Genomic DNA, 7,088 nt, shown 5'->3' on the forward strand with positions numbered 1-7,088 from the left:
AGCAGATCTCCAGGTTGCAAATTCCGAAGGTTGTGAGACCTGTGGGTCCTAGGGAAATGCAGTGATGTGCTTGCCTTGTTCTCGTACCTGACTGTGAGCATCTGTTCTTGGCCAGTTTTACTCTGGGAAGATACAGCTTTGGTTCAACCCAAAACCACCTGTTTTGGGTTATTTGCTTATTTAAATATATTATGGCACTAACTTAAATATCTTGTGAGGTTTAACAATAGTTAAAACTAAACCATAACAGATAAAGTAAACATGCTGTGTTATGCCGTAGTTCTGTTTTTGTTTAGGTTTGCTTTTAAGTATGCAAAACGTAGTCATTCACAACAAGGTCCTTCAGCTGTGTTAGAGATGTGTGAGGCTGAGGTGTGTACACCAGTGAGATACCATCGACATGATGGCTACGAGCTCGTCTGCCCATCACCGGTACAGGGATCGGCACTGGTTTCAGGCTCTTGAGAGCGATAAACTTGTCTTGCCTGTCCATCTGTGGAGAAGTTCCTGCAGTTCTGGTTGCAGTATAGAAAGTGAAGGGAGGGACTAAGAGGTAAAATTATGGACAGGATCTGAGCATGTAGGGACAGCTGCTGCTGCAAGTTTCGGGGAAAGGAGGTGGAGTTGTGAAGCTATGCAGTCGCTCCTGCATCCAATCACTGGGACTGACAGCATTATCAGAGAGATTATAGCCCTCCTAGGATTTGGTAAATCTGCCTGTGGAGAGGACACACAGTAGCAGAATATCCATTTTCCCTCCTGGCCGTTTCTTCACTAGTATTAGATGTTTTGTCTAGTTTTCTTCTAAATACCTAGACTGATAAGGCTCAAACCAAAGTAGTAGATCTTGTAGGGAGGAAGATCATATACTGTCTTAGGTTTAGTAAATGATTCCTTATTGTAGGCATTTATATATATCCTTTTTGTAGTTATTACAGGTTTTCATATAGTGATATTGCAAGTTCTTTACAGTCTGATTCCCATTACAGTTTGTAATGGGGACTACTCTGTCCAAGAGTAGTGGGTAGCAAATGACATTTTAAAAATCCGTTCCCTAGTTTTCACATGTTAAAAAAAAAAAAGGCAAGAAGTCTAATCAGTTGTTGTTTTGTTTCTAGATTCACTTCATTTCCCTTTTTAATAATTAAAAGTTTTCCCCTTCTGGAGAAGGAAATGTTACCTTTGTTCTTTGCATTGTTATTCTACCTCCTAGCTTGTTAGAAGTCATTCTAGGTGACACTAGATAATAAAAACATAATAATATAATAATAATAACACTGTTATGGTGTTACCCTCTTTTCTTGTCCAGTGAGAAACAAAAGAACTGTCAGGCTTAGTATTTCTCTTGCAGCGAGGCAAGCCCAACGCATTGTATTACCGGTGGAAATAGGAGTAGGGTGCTTATGCCTCATGGCCCAGACCCAGCTTTTTGCAATTTGTGGGGTTTGTTAGTTTTTGAGGGTGCCTAGGTCAGTAAAAATGTAAGGAGGTTTTCAGAGCTTGCTGAAAGGGGCTAGGGGAGGTGGGAAAATATGGGTTTGATCTTTCTCTGTGGAAAGAATCATTACATTATTCATTAGAATTGAAAGCAAGAAAGTACACATGAGCTGAGGGTGAAGGGGCAACGGGTCCTGCCTATTGGTCACAGTTCTGTGTAAAATCAGTCATGTGAACTTGAGAGATATCCTAATTAATCTTTTTGCTACCTCCTCTTAAAATTTTTAGGCTGTCAAACATATGGCAGAGTAGGTGCCGCATGTTAACGGCAGCGTGCAGATAGTGAAATGTTTTTAAGCTAAGAATTGCTGATCTGACTTGATATTCTCTTTAGTGAAGATCTCTTAAATCTAGGCAGAGGCTTCTTTTCTTTTTTACATCTGCTATCCTATATGGGCATTAGATGTTTTTAGACTTAGTTTTAAAACAAACCACCAACCCTACCGGGCTGCAGTCTATTAACAGGTTTAACGTAATGTTGCAACTGGCAGATATTCCTGCAAGTATGATTGCTGGCTTTTGCCTTTTCCTTTTAAGGGAAAATGGTTTTGAAGGAGTAATAGAAACAGTATTGAACCCTTATTTGCAGAACAGATACAGCTGTGGAAAGAACCAGTGGGTATGCTGGTTTGTTGAGATGAATCTCTGCCGCTTTGAGCCACCAGTAATTAAGTGATGGGATGGTTGGTGTGCTCCCTGCTAGCCCCGTGAACCATGATACAGAAACCATAACAGTAGGCTTCTGTTTTCCATGGTGATTCTTGAGGTGGGCTTCTGTCTGTTATGGACAAGTTAAAATGCAAACTGGCAGTTTCTGCAGAGTGATGGCCTTTGGTATATTGAATAATATTATATATTAGAATTTTGAAAATATTTTATAGGAAATATCACTGGGATTGATTTTTGATATTCATAGTTTCAGTGAATCAAATAATATCTTTTTGAAATGTTCATATGTGTTACTTACAATTCTCTCAAATAAATGGAATTTCTTGAGCCTTGTATGAAGCGTGAAGCAGGCACTGCTTATCTGTCCCAAACACAAGTAACAGAGACGTGATCACTTAAACTGAATGCCAGTGTATAGCTATCATAATGCAGCGTGTGTTCTTTATGGATTTACTCGGTATGTTACTGCACATCAACTGCACGTGAAAACAGCTTGTTGTATTTACTGTGCACCATTACACTTGGCTGAGCCTTGTCAAAAACATTGTCAGATTTATTTCCTGCTTTTCAGAGGAATTAAAACTCAGTGGTTCAGTTAACTATTTTGAAAGCGTTTTTTATTTTGAAAGCTAGAGTTGTGGCACTTGTGGCCTATGGACGACTTTATGTTGGCCACCAGAATACGTGGACAGCTTGTTTTCTTTTCTTTTTTTTTTTTGTTTACCAGTGCTTTTCTGTTACAGGCATGTACAAGTTTATTGGGTCAGGTGCCTATGGGAGGCCGTTTGTGTGTGTGCTGTGAGTTTGGTGTGATACGCGTGCGCCAGATGACTTGCAGGGATGCTTCTGTGGGCTCTGGAGTGGGGAAGGGGATGCAGGGCTGAGTAGGGTCTGTGAGCGACTCTACAGGCTGTTTGCCGTTATTGTTGCCGAAATGTATTTTGGAAATTCGTATTGAAAAAGGCATATAATTCTGTTTGCGACTTTATGCGTAGTTAAAATTATCATCAATATGTTACTCTCAGTTTAGCAGGGAATAAAATGCATGAGACTGTTTCATAGTATCTTTTCCTTATTAGAAAGAAGTCAAGACAGCATCTATGGTATTATTTTGCTGAGTATCGCTTGCTAGAGTAGCAAACCAGTGAACAGTTCCAACTTCCCTTTAAGTGAGCAACAAAACTTCCGTCGGTCACAGCAGCATGGGGTTACACTGCCAGTTTGGAAAAAATAATTGGTAATGAGTTCAGCTCCTGGAGGGCATTAATTTTTGCACCATGAAATCCGTAGTAAATTGAGTTAAGGAGATCCACGTAACATGCTGGTAGACAAATGTTATCCTTTCTGTCCTTTTATGTAAATCTGTTGAAGACAGAATTTGATCTCGAAGTTATACGTTCATTTAAATAGTAATATTGCAGCTAGCTGTCCACTAATTTAAATGTTAAGTGTGAAATAAATTGGAAAAATCTAATCTGCTTCAGTAATGTAGTATTAGGACAAAGGAGGATTAAAATGCTTGGTTATTGATTAGCTCTTTGAAGGGGGGAGATGGCAGTTCCCATCAGGATTTATGGGATGAGAGCAGGGTTGTGTCTGAATCAAAACTGTTCTGAAAATGCTGTACGATGCTCTGCTGTGTCAGAATTTAACATTGGATCACAGGTTGCTGTGCTTGAAGCGCATAGACTGAATTTTTAATGGTGTTTTTAAAATGACGAATCTAGTAATTTATGTTGACTTGTACTTTAGCTTTTAAATAAAAATGTCCACTTGTAAAGAGTATTTAGTGCTGAAGAATTGCTTCATGCTTGTACGTGTCTATGAATTATACTTGATGGGATCAGAACTAGAAATTGATATTAGTTGCCAATTTAACAAATGAATGGTACTAATCTTAGATTGGCCTGGGGAAAGGGAATAGGGCTTTCCGAGGCTCAGCAGTTGATATGTGTGGAAATGAAAAGTATTAAAGCATTTCTTTTTTGCAGAGCATTTACACAATTAAAACTATTATTGTGTCTTATTTCAGTTTTTAATGCACAAAGTTAAATACGTATAAATCTTTGTATTGTGAATATTGATTCATTTTTTTAGATATCCTTGGCTGTTTTCCTTTTAGAGTAATCAGCTCTGCTTTAGCTTTCTTTCATTACAGTGTTTCCAAATGGATATATTTGACTCCCTCTCTTTCTTAATTCTAATGTATCAACTGATGAGGAAGTGGAACCATTCTTAGTGCCTACATATTACATCTGATAGGAAATAAAATATCAGGTTTTACTGTGTTTTTGTTGGGTTTTTTCCTATGTATTATAGATTTAACATAGATTTAATTTCATTTTAGAAGCTTATTTGACTGCCAAAAAGATAAGCCTTGTTCCCCAAAAAAATAGTAGCTCAGCTTGTAGCTGAGCGCAGTTAGAGAACTGAGAATACTGACTGAGCATAATTAGAAAATTGTTCTAAGACATTCCAGTGACCACTTCAATGCTATTGAAAGGAGTTATGCAAAAATAAGTGTATTTTTTAAGCATTCATTTCTCTCAATAATGGTATAATACAGAATTACACATTTCTTCAAAAACAGTCCTGTTTGAGAGAGATGGTGAAATGTGAAGAAGATACATATCTATTGCAGTATCCTCTCTGGATATTGTAATTTATGCTTGTTTTAATTGTTTAAATTATACCCACCCTACAATAAAATTATTAGTATTGATAGAATAAAGTTATTAGTAGCAGTATAATAGTTTAATAAAGTTATTAGTATTACTTTTTGAAAGGCACAATTTGGTATTCTTAAGTACAGTTCTTGATTTCAGATTTCTTTGATTTACAGTTGGACCTGCTTTAAGATTCTGTTTCTTAATGTGTTGTCCTGTGCTTCACATTCAAGTAAATAAAATTTCAGGTTCTATAGGATTTTGCAACATTAGATGCTCGGTAGGTGAGAATGTGTTCACTTCATTATGCAAATTGTTAGACACAAGCATGAGAAACAAAGCAGAATTTTTCATCATGTTTTTCTACAGTGTGCTTTTATGTGTGCACAGATACAGGCAATTTTTCCATTTTCTGTTTTCTATTGTAGCAGAGTATTAGGATATGGTTTTCCTTGTCTGAAGTTTGTCATAAGCACTGTATGACCAATTTGCTTCTTGGTACCTTTCTTGTAATGAGGAAAATGGCACTGTGAGACATTCACCAATTTTAAAATTTGAGTGCGTTCTGATTTTCAATTTCTTTATTACAAATACTACCTGTATCACTTATCTAGTAATATCATAGATATTCAATTGCTCATTCAATTAATCGAAGTAGGACAATCAAATACTCAAATTTAACTCTGTTTTCGCAGATGCTAGTTGACTTTTTTCACTTTTTTTTTCTTTTTTTTTTTTTCCCCTTCTGCTACTTGTCAGGATACCATGGGCTTGCTGGCAGTGTGAATAGTTTAACGCAGAATAAAAATTAGTCTCGAAGCAGTTAAATATCTCAGTTCCCATGATCTGTATCTGAAGAAAAACAAACAGTATTTAATAAGTCTGTATTCTTGTATCTGTTTGTAATGGTATTTATTTTTATAACACCACAGGAATCTGAAAGTTAAACTTTTCTCTTTGCACCTGCCTACTTATGATGAAAAAGGATGTAGTTCCACACCTATATCCTTCTCAAGTATAGCCTGCATTGATGTCATTGTTCTTTAGAGACATCAACAACCCTATAGTTCAGCTCAGTTGTATTTTAAAATGCATTTTGATTACAATTTGAATTTAGCAAGTGAAAAGCCATCTTCAAGGTTTAAATTTTGCTTTTCCTTCAAGTTAAAAGAAAAAGGCAGCGTTCTGTTCTCATTCTGTGGTGTTATACTTCATTGTAGGAGATTTTGTCCATTAGTCTCTTCAACTGTTATTTTAGGGGGACAAGCTAAATTGTCAAAATTGGGCTCCGGGAGGAACTGCATGAATTCCCTGGTGTCCTTGTTCGCCAGTTCCCCCTGCTTTATAGAATATCCTGTAGTGCCTGGATTTTATTGCTCTTCTCTCTGCTCGTGCCTTCTTGCCATGACCATCTGTTGGTTATTTTCAGGTGTTCCTGGCTAAATTATTCTCATATTTTCCTACATGCAGGTACAATGTGAGGGATGTGGGTACTTCCATGATTCCCTTACCCTGACTCTGTTGCTCTTGTGCCTCCAACAGTACTGAGCCCCACTTAGCTGCATTCAACTTGGTGTTGAGTGTGGGGCAGAGTGTTTAATGAAAAGAGGTGGGGAGGAGTTGTGGAGCTCACTGTCCTTTTTCTGCACAGTTGCTTTTCTTGCACCAGGTCTTAAGTTAGCTGCTGATCTTGCTAGATATGCCTTGGAGAACAGAATTGGGGTGACTGGTCAGCCATTTGTTGGCCCTTGACACCTAGATGTGATTGCTGGTTGGGCAGGTGCTGTGTAATTTCTCATCTGTTGCTCCGCAGTCACCACAGTAAGCTGGTTCAGAACAAGCCCAGGTGACTACGTGAACTGCTGCACGGAAGTGGTAGCAGAGCTGCTGCTTTCTGTTCCAGCTTCTGTTCTGCAGCCTGAGCTCAACAGGGTTGGCATAGAGTGTCCCAGGGAGGAAAAGATACGGCTCTTTTTCACTACCAAACATGAATTGAAGGCAGAATGGGGTTAGTAAGGCGAGAGTTAAGTGGCTGAATTTGAGAAACGCTGCATATGGCAGCAGTAGCCAAATTAATCTTTAAAGTTAGGTGTACCATAGCTGCATGAGCTGCAGTTGCTAAATGCAGAAATACCCTTGATGGAAACTAATGGCTGTCTCCTACTGAAACTTTTTTGCTTCTGTACATCTAAGGAATCCTCCATTCTTAAGGAAAAAAACGACCACACCTAATGCCTTAAATTGTGCAGACATTGT

This window comes from Tauraco erythrolophus, chromosome 6 (assembly GCF_009769465.1).
Source record: "Tauraco erythrolophus isolate bTauEry1 chromosome 6, bTauEry1.pri, whole genome shotgun sequence".
Classification (NCBI taxonomy): Eukaryota; Metazoa; Chordata; class Aves; order Musophagiformes; family Musophagidae; genus Tauraco; species Tauraco erythrolophus.